The following is a 10722-nucleotide window of genomic DNA, read 5'->3' on the forward strand; positions in this document are numbered from 1 at the left end:
CTTGAATCTGGGAGGTGGCGGTTGCAGTGAGCCAAAATCGTGCCACTGCACTCCAGTCTGGTGACAGAGTGAAACTCTGTTTCAAAAAAAAAAAAAAAAAATTTCTTTTTAAGTTCTTTGTAGATTCTGGATATTAGCCCTTTGTCAGATGGGTAGATTGCAAAAATTTTCTCCCATTCTGTAGGATGCCTGTTCACTCTGATGGTAGTTTCTTTTGCTGTGCAGAAGTTCTTTAGTTTAATTAGATCCCATTTGTCAGTTTTGGCTTTTGTTGCCATTGCTTTTGGTGTTTCAGACATGAAATCCTTGCCCATGCCTATGTCCTGAATGGTATTGCCTAGGTTTTCTTCTAGGTTTTTATGGTTTTAGGTCTAACATTTAAGTCTTTAATCCATCTTGAATTAATTTTTGTATCAGGTGTAAGGAAGGGATCCAATTTCAGCTTTCTACATATGGCTAGCCAGTTTTCCAAGCACCATTTATTAAATAGGGAATCCTTTCCCCATTGCTTGTTTCTGTCAGGTTGGTCAAAGATCAGATGGTTGTAGATGTGTGGTATTATTTCTGAGGGCTCTGTTCTGTTCCATTGGTCTGTATCTCTATTTTGGTACCAGTACCATGCTGTTTTGGTTACTGTAGCCCTGTAGTATAGTTTGAAGTCAGGTAGCGTGATGCCTCCAGCTTTGTTTTTTTGGCTTAGGATTGTCTTGGCAACGTGGGCTCTTTTTTGGTTCCATATGAACTTTAAAGTAATTTTTTTCCAATTCTGTGAAGAAAATCATTGGTAGCTTGATGGGGATGGCATCAAATCTATAAATTACCTTGGGCAGTATGGCCATTTTCACGATATTGATTCTTCCTCTCTATGAGCATGGAATGTTCTTCCATTTGTTTGTGTCCTCTTTTATTTCATTGAGCAGTGGTTTGTAGTTCTCTTTGAAGAGGTCCTTCACATCCCTTGTAAGTTGAATTCCTAGATATTTTATTCTCAAAAAAAAAAAAAAAGTTTCAATTAAGTCCACTAAAAGCAGAGCTCCTATTAGGGGTGCATGGAAATTTGAAGCTGCTAAGTCAAGTAGGGGCAGATTGAGAAGATTCCGGAAAGTCAGACAAAGAGACTTTGGCAGGTAAATCTTCTGTTTCCAATTTTGATAATAACCAATTTGTATAACTGATCAGACAGTTTGCAGAGATGATCAAATCTGGGCATTCATATTTTTGAAACCTAGATTATAATCAGATCTGGTATTTTCCATCATAAGCCTGAGTAAAAACATTTATTCCTATGAAATATTTTCCTATAAGTTAAACAGATATCCAATACCCCAAAAGAGACTCTTAAAGGTGCAAATATGATTTTTTTGTTTCCACTTCTTTCAGATATCTAGAGAACTGAGTTTGAAGACCTCATGAGCCAGGTATTTTCAGGCTATTCAGTCATGGCTATAACTTTTTCTGGGGGGCCAGGTCATTAAAACTTCGCACTGCATCGGTATTATATTCAGGAGGGTCCAGTGTCCAAGCAGTGGGGAGAGAACTTAAAAACCTAGACTCTCTTCTGCTCCCAGCTCTGCCACTGACTGCCACATGGCATGGAAAGGTCACCATCTCTCTCAATCTGGCTGCTCATTTGCAAAACAAAGGGTTTAACTAGTGATAGTTCAGTCTCGCTCAGATCTAAAATTCCATCATAAACAATGCCATTGGAGATTGAACTAAGTTTTCCTGGCCCTAGATTACATTGCAAAAGTCACATTTTAATAAATCTTGCTATCAACATGTTTACTTGTCATGTGTCTAGTGCACATAAAATGGGAGTGCAGACTGTACCCTCAACGAATTGGGTCTTTTAAGCTTCCCAGATGTTTAGATTCCAAATAAACAGTAGTAGGCAGTTTGAAAATGACAGCAGAAAGTCATCGCTCCAGGGGAAGAAGCTGAGCTTCCTAAACCACAGACTGGGGAGTGTGAGCTCTCTTCAAATGCCTTGGGCGAGGCAGCCCCAACCCAGGCAGTGCAGCGTGGTCTGCCATAGCTCTGTGTGTACCCAGGGGTGATCAGGGCTGGATGTAGTCTAAAGGAGGTAGATAAGCTCAAGATATATGATCTGTTTCCCTGCCAAGAGCAATTTGCTTGACAAGCCTCCTGCTTATAAAATACTAAGGCATTCTTTTTGGTATTAAAAAGTTTTGGTCTTTGTAAATGAACTATATCTGCAATGGGAAAGGAAAAAATTGAACAATTTGATTTTTTAAAGAACTAGATGGATAGTGAGCACAGTTTATAAGTTTCCCAGATGAAGGAAATGAAAATCAGTTGTAGTTTTCAGATACTGGTGTGTCCACATATGGGAAATTTTTATCTTTACAGGAATCAAAATAATCTAACTTTTAAAAATACATGTTTTAATGTTTTAAAAAGCATTGATAATCCACTTTTCTTTGATCCTTACAACAAGTTTATAAGGTAAGCAGGGAAGGAATTATTCTTATTTTACAGATGACGGAATACATCCTCAAACCTTAAGATACTTCCCCAAGACTTTGCAGCTAATAAATATGTCTATATAAGTGAACTTGACCCAAGTTGAGTTTGCTGATGCTCTTCTACAATACTCTGTGCTCCTGCAACACCTCAACTTTTCATTTGCATTTTGTACTGATTTGTAAGGTAAACCATTTTGCTGTCATTTATTTTAAAGTTATTTACTATGACGATTCTTCCTAAATTAATATATAAGCTTATAATCAAAATTAAAAAGTGATAAAATCCCAATAGAAAGCTTTTGCTAATTTATTTTTTTAAGTGATTTTAAAGTCACCTGGAAAAAGGTAGGCCACCTAATTTTTAAATGGGGATAATAATGGGGCAAATAGCAATAGAAGCTATTAAAATAAGTCTATAACAGTTAAATAAGGATGGTACTGACACAAGGCTACACAAAAAGACGGAACAAAATCGAAGTTTCAGTAACAGTCCTTGGTATAGATGAATATTAAATATTTATAAATTGGAGCATCACAAATTAATGGAAGGTAGACGCATTTTTCTACAATTGGTCTTAGCATAATTTTTTTAGATATTAATGAAAATAATTTATAGCTTTCAATTATATTTATACACTTAAAGATCAGATAGAATAAAGAGTAAAAATATTTTAAAAAATTAAAGTCAAAAAATCAAAAGAAAATATAGGTCAATATTTATCTGATCTGTCTGAATGTAGAAGAACTTACTAAGCTCAAATTCAGTGGAAGAAATTACAAAGGAAAAATATAAATAAAGTAGTTTTTTTTTTTTTTTTGAGACGGAGTCTCACTCTGTCTCCCAGGCTGGAGTGCAGTGGTGCGATCTCGGCTCGCTGCAATTTCCGCCTCCCGGGTTCACGCCATTCTCCTGCCTCAGCCTCCCGTGTAGCTAGGACTACAGGTGCCTGCCACCACGCCCGGCTAATTTTTTGTATTTTCAGTAGAGACGGGGTTTCACCATGTTAGCTTTTTTGTATTTTTAGTAGAGACGGGGTTTCACTGTGTTAGCCAGGATGGTCTCGATCTCCTGACCTCGTGATCCACCTGCCTCGGCCTCCCAAAGTGCTGGGATTACAGGCATGAGCCACTGCGCCCAGCCAAGATGATTTTTAATAAATATTTTAATTTCCGTATATCACAGGACATGCCAACCAATATAAACAGATAGTAACGTGGGAAAAATAATTGTATCACATATGGGAGACAAAGTTATATACTCTCACTATATACAGAATTCAATCAAACCAATTTTAAAACTCTAAGAATTAAGTAGAAAACTAGGCAAAGGATGTAGCAGATAATTCATAGAGATGCAAATGACTAATAAATGTACAAATGTTTAACCTCACTAGTACTCTAAAGGCAAATTAGTATTATATAGCACTTTTTGCCTATCAAATAAGTAGAATCTAAAAAATTATCATCCTTGAGGGTTGAAAAGTCGACGTGAAGTTACACCCTCACTGCTAAAGGGCGAGCCTGGAGCATCTCACTACAAAACAATTTGACTATGTTTCTAAAGTCCTTCAACCGTTCATACCTCTGACGTCAGGAATTTCTCCTAAGGAAATAATCAAACATATAACCAAAGATTTGTAGACAAAGATTATCTCCTGCAGTATTATGTATAATAAAATAAAAATATGAAAAAGCACTTAGAGGTCTAAAATTGTAGGATGTTTAGAAAAATGATGGCTTGAAAAGAAGATGAATATTATGTACCTAATTGAAGGAGAAACAAAGAATTTGTATTACATGAAGAAATACTTTTGACATGATGTTCACTGAAAAAAATTCAAGCAACAAAGTCCATAACAATATGAGTTTAACAACTTGTTTAAATGCCTAAAAGAATACAAAAAGGAACAAGCCAAAAATGTAGAACTGGCTGGGCGCGGTGGCTCACGCCTGTAATCCCAGCACTTTGGGAGGCCAAGGCAGGTGTATCATGAGGTCAGGAGATGGAGACCATCCTGGCTAACACGGTGAAACCCTGTCTCTACTAAGAATACAAAAACTTAGCCGGGCGTGGTGGCGGGCCCCTGTAGTCCCAGCTACTCGGGAGGCTGAGGCAGGAGAATGGCGTGAACCCGGGGTGCGCAGCTTGCAGGGAGCCAAGATGGTGCCACTGCACTCCAGCCTGGGCGACAGAGCAAGACTCTGTCTCAAAAAAAAAAAAAAAAGTAGAACTACTTCTGCATGGTAAGATTATAATTGATTCTTTTATTCTGCTTCTTTAAATTTTTCCATTCTAAACATATTTGCTAAAATACACATTCATTACCATTTTTGGAAGAAAAGAGAAAATTTATACACACACACACATACATACCCTACATACACAAGTATATGGAAATCCTGTTGACCTGTCATCCATAGGGCTTATCTTTGACTTTTTTTTTAATAGTGAGGATAGATTATACTAATCATTCAATTCCCTATTATCAAATTCCCTTGTGACACTACAAGATTACTGGCATGCCTGTAGATGTACTCTAGCCATGCAACAGAACATAGAATATTAAACCTCAAACCTTAAAATTTAGTAGACTACTCTTACCAGTTGATATAAAGAATATGCTTATATTAATGAAATGACACTAATTTCACCACCATACAATTCTAAATGAACTAAAATCATAGGTGTACACTGGTCAATGGTTTGTATCCAAGGAATGAAAATGTACAATTTTATTTCAATATTATTTACAAGTATCCAATTAAATGATTAAAATTATGAACTAATTACATTTCTACTGATGAAGTTTCAACTACAGAGTTATCTGTGTCAATCACAGAAATAAAGTCTGTGTATAGGACTAATAAAGCATCCAGAATGTTTTCACCTCTCTTCAATTTGAACTCCAGTTTATTACCTGAATAAGAAATGAATCAAAGTATCTTAACTTTTTTGATGATTTAGATAAATTTTTCTATTTTCATATGGTACAGATATCACAAATATATATTACATATATCAAACACACATATATAACACATATATATCACATATATATCAGACACATATATAGCATATATATAACACATATATATATGCCATGTGTATATATATATATATATACACACAAACACACACAACATATATATATATAAAACACATAGCATCAGGGGTGGGCTGGCGCTGCCTTATACCAGCTTGGCAGAGCCAATTCTGCTCATCTCCTTCCTAGTCTGTGTTCAGTGACATTGCACTGGGAGCTTGAAATCAGCCACAGGGGATTGTATACACCCAGGAGTCACCAAATGTTACAAATCAGGCCTTTTTTAATTCCAGAGTCACCTTACAAGTACAACACAGCATAGCAGACATTTTTAAAATATTTGTTATATGAACAAGTGAATTAATAAATTCAACATATTTTTATTGTCATTAAGCATAGCAAACATTAGAGGAAGATGATCTCACTTACTAAAACTTCCAAGGCATGTGTCTGTAAAGTAAAAATGTGAGTTCTCTCAGGCAAATTTCAGAAATTATCAGTGTCTAATTTCTTCATGTTTTTGTCTAAATAAGTGGATGAAACCATGCTCCCTTCAAACTTAGGTATCCAGGAAAGCAAACCTAAAATGTTTATGGATCCAAACCAATGGCTTACATGATATTCTCTACATATGTATCTGTGATTGTATAAAGTTTCTCCCCATAGGGAACAAGAAAAGAACTGCAGATATTTATCACCTTTTCTAGATTCTTAAGAGTCCTAAAATGTTATCTCAGATAATGCTAGAGTAACATAAACTTTTTTTTTGCAAAAAATAAGTAAATCACTGCCATACAATGATGATTACTCAATTTCCAGATGATTTAATGGCTAATCCCAGGGCAATATCTTACTAGTTTCAACCCCTGCTGTGTGATGAGGTTTTGACAGTCATAATCGTACAGCAGGCTATAGTTTAATATAAGTAATTATAAACCAGGAATTATCAATCATTATCTAATAATCTGATACTAAACTATTGGATGTTGCTTGTGAAATAACAAGAAAATTCAAAGTGATTATATCAAGTGATTCTCTAATACTTCTAGGCAGCAAAATAAAAATACAAGAAGAGGTTCAAGCTTTGTTAAGGTTTTAGCATCATAATCAGACAGCACCTATAAAATAAGTCAACTATGCCATGGTCCCAGTGGTCAGTAAAGTTCGTTGGGACCAACTTCCTTCCTCTTCAGCTTATGACTCTTGGAATACATTGGGCAGCTGTGTGCACCTCAGATGGAGCAGCCAAAAAGAGCTCAGAGCTTTGGTCCTGACTCTGCAGCCCAAGTGAGATCATGGGTAAGTCACTTAAACTCTTTGGCCTTATTTTAACAACTCAGGATCGTTGACCCTTTCCAATTTATCTCAAGGACAATAACAACAATAATCATTGTTCCCACTAATTTAAACACCTGCAGTGTGTCCAACATAATGCTAAGTTTATCATAAACTAATTTCTAAAATGATCATACAGGGTAAATATTATTATCTTAATTTATGTATGGAAATAGCTAAAGCTTAGGACAGTTTAATAATCTGTTCTAGGTCACATAACTAACAGGGGTTGAAGCTATGGTTCTTCCCTAGTACTGTCTGACTCTAAAGCCTAGGTTATCTTCACAAGACAGAATAACCTACAATTTATACACAAGACAGTAAAACCTACAATTTATAGAATCGTTATAAAGAATCAATAAGACCAGGATTGGGAAAACTCTTGGAAAATTACAAATTGCTCTGTAATTGTTTTCAACTGTAAAGTAACCCTTGTTAATTACTCAGAAAAAATATTTGCTATATGACTAATATAAACATCCAGTTGGTTGCTCCATTCTAGTCAATCAGCTCCAGTCACCAGTTAATTTCTTCTCTGAATAAAAAATAAGTAGCACAATCTTAGCTTTTTCTGATTTCAAACACAATCAAATAATAAACTTTAATGCCAATCCCAATGCCCAGTAGGGTCTGTTACGTGTTTTAATAAGTGTTTATGAGGTACGTACTGAATCCCAAGAGTGATTACTGAATTGCTTTTTCCATTAGAAGACTCAGCTCTAGTCAAATGGACTCACAAACAGGATTAATAATTTGAATTCATGTGGCTCATGCTCCCCAGTAGACGCATACATTCTAATGGGTTGTTTTTTAAAAACTGTGACTTTCTAAAAATTCTAAAGGTAGTACTACAATTATTTTATTTAAGAAAAGTATTGCAACTTTCCCTGAAAGTTTTATATTAAATGCTTTATTTTGAGAAATCTTGAAGATGGTAGAACAAAAGCTACCATTAATTAAGCACCTTCTGAGTACCATTCACTGTATTATGAATTACTTTTTTTTTTTTTAATGAGTTGGAGTCTCGCTCTCTTGCCCAGGCTGGAGTGCGGTGGTGCAGTCTCAGCTCACTGCAACCTCCACCACCTAGGTTCAAGCAATTCTCCCACCTCAGCCTCCCAAGTAGCAAGGACTACAGGCACACACCACTATGACCCAGCTAATTTTTTTTTGTATTTTTAGTAGAGATGGGGGTCTCACCATGTTGGCCAGGCTGGTCTCAAACTCCTGACTCCTGGTGATCTGGCTGTCTCAGCTTCCCAAAGTACCAGGATTACAGGCATGAGCCACTGTGCCCAGTCTTTAACATATGTTTTGAACTATCCTAACAACCCTGAAAGATCAACATAATTAAATGATAAGTACTGATAGGCGCTGATATTGAAGCATTCCAGTATGTCACAACAAGAATAGGAGCCACAGGTGTACTAAACTTGTGTCTAATCAGCTAAAATGGAAGAAAAAGCTGAAAAGTACTGTGACCCACAGAACAAATTTCAATAAGGCACAGTTCCACATCGCACTGCCATCCCTCAGTTCTCAGTTGATTGCAGAGGTTTTCTCCAGCAACATTCCTCAACCTCTGCCCTGTGTGCTGATTTTGGGTGCATTATATCTGACTTTTTTTCACATATACCAGAAAAAAAAGTAAAAAACAACAAAAACTTTCCATGAGGCTTACATTTATTTGAAAAATTGGGAAATTTGCAGATACATTTTGTCCTGAGGTTATAATGCCTACCTTAAAATAATTGGAAACGCTTATATCAAATCCTGAAGATTGAAGTCAGTTTATTTGTTAGAGGAAGGATATTTCGCAAATAGTTCTTAAAATTGACTCCCTGTTTGGCCTTCCCACTGCTAAGTGGCTCCTGGGGTTGTTTATTATTAGAGTGCCCAAAAATAAGTGTATCTGTTCTGACCAGTATGTCTCTCTTTACTTTTTTTTTTTAATATAGGAGTACAAATGCAATTGTGTTACAGGATATATTGCATAGTGGTGCAATCTGGGCTTTTAGTGTATCCATCACCAGAGTTGTGTAGATTGTACCCAACAGGTATTATTTCATTTCTCTTCCCCCTTCCATTCCCCTCTTGGAGTCTCCAGTGTCTATCATCCCAATCTCTCTGTCCATATGCACCCATTGTTTAGCTCCCACTTATAAATGAGGACATGTAGGTTTTGACTTTCTGTTTCTCAGTTATTTCACCTAGGACAATGACCTTCGGTTCCATCCATGTTGCTGCAGAGAGAGAGAGTACAAGTGCAGGAGCTGGACTTTCTGCCAGTTTGGGTGCAACACAAGCATCCCCAAACCTGCCTTGACTGCAGAATTTTATTGCTTTTGATGGTAACGGAAAACAGGAAGACTGCAGCTGGGCCTGAAGTCCCAAGCGGAGTTTAATGTGGCTGCAGACGAAGAAGTTGTGTTTCAACTTGCAAAATGAGAAAATATGATACAGTAATAAACATGGGTGGTGCCTAAGCATCAAATCTGTGTACAAAATTGCAGCATAATGAAATCAACAGAGGGGAACATCTATTTACTTTCACTCTTTTAACCACAATAATTTAATAGCTTTAAATACTTTTGATGGAGTTACAGGCCTAATAAATGTCACATTCCAAAGTTTGAAAGCCTAAAAGTTACTCTGGATCCCTGCAGTTAAAACAACAACAAATATCCACAACTCAATCACTCAAAGTTCCAGTGATCTTATAAAGCAATCCAATTCTGCTCCCTTGAGCCGATGATATCACTTGTTAGACTTGTCTAATAAATCACTTGGTCAAATTTAATCTCTACTTGCACAATATTATTTAGCACCTCATACATTCTGTTCCCTGTTTAGGGCAATTCATTAATTAGACATTGTCATATCTGTGAAATCAGGATTATACTTGCCATCCTCATTTTTCATGTAAAGAAACAAAAGAGCAAAGACTTCTTTGCAGTAATGCCTTAGGCAAAAAACAATTCACATCATGAGTATTGCTTTCTATGCTTCATTCTGTTATTGTGCCAAAGACCTCTGATTCCTATGCAAATTTTCTGCTCTTTTAAAAATGTTTTTCATGCTGAAAAATGAATTATAAAAACCAGTGGGACAGAGGGCTTTCTGAAGGGAATGGTGAATAGTGCTCATACAGCAAAGAGATCAATACTTAAAAATGGAAACATCCCATTAAACTTGGCATGTTGGAAGTCATTGGTGACTTGGATAAGTGTCAATGAGATAGACACAGGACAGATGCCAATGGATCAAAAGTGATTTGAGATGAAAGAGATGACAGCAAATATAGATTACTATTCCTAGAACTGTGACTGTAAAAAACAAAAAACAAAAAACAAAAAAACAAACAAAAAAACAAACAAAAAAAAACAAGGGTTTTTTTTTGTTAACGGCATCTTGATTGCACTGGTTACCCAGCCTCAGCATGTAGTCATCTTTGATACTTTATCTCCCTTGCCCCCTACGTTGGAATTACCAATTCAATGAAATTTGTAGAAATCAATGCCTCTAAAATGAATAAATGTTTTTTTATTTTCATGGCTACATCTTCATTCAGACCATCACTGTTTCACACCTAGACACTTCGAGAACTTCCTAACTTTTGGCCTAGCACTTCATGCCCACAACAATCTGCAAACTAACTCCCTTGTCAGGTTTATCTACCTTGACGACCCAATTTGAGTGCTTATCTCCAGCAAAACTCTCCACCAAAATCACCCTGCATTTTTCACATCCTTGCCTTTGTTTTTGTTCCAAGCACCCCATTAAATGCATCACCATCCTTCAAGATCCATTTCAAGTATCATCTTCCCCATGAAGCTGGCCTGCCCTCTCCAGGCAGA

General features: G+C 36.4%; 1 long non-coding RNA gene across 1 annotated transcript; it reads left to right on the top strand.

Moving 5' to 3' along the window:
- Positions 1-2499: 2499 nt before the first annotated feature.
- LOC129060157 (uncharacterized) lies at positions 2500-9544 on the top strand. The gene is made up of 4 exons (XR_008526610.2): positions 2500-2670; positions 6580-6829; positions 8824-8922; positions 9067-9544. It is a non-coding gene; the product is annotated as an uncharacterized LOC129060157 (long non-coding RNA).
- Positions 9545-10722: the final 1178 nt, after the last annotated feature.

This window comes from Pongo abelii, chromosome 1 (genome assembly GCF_028885655.2).
Source record: "Pongo abelii isolate AG06213 chromosome 1, NHGRI_mPonAbe1-v2.0_pri, whole genome shotgun sequence".
Classification (NCBI taxonomy): Eukaryota; Metazoa; Chordata; class Mammalia; order Primates; family Hominidae; genus Pongo; species Pongo abelii.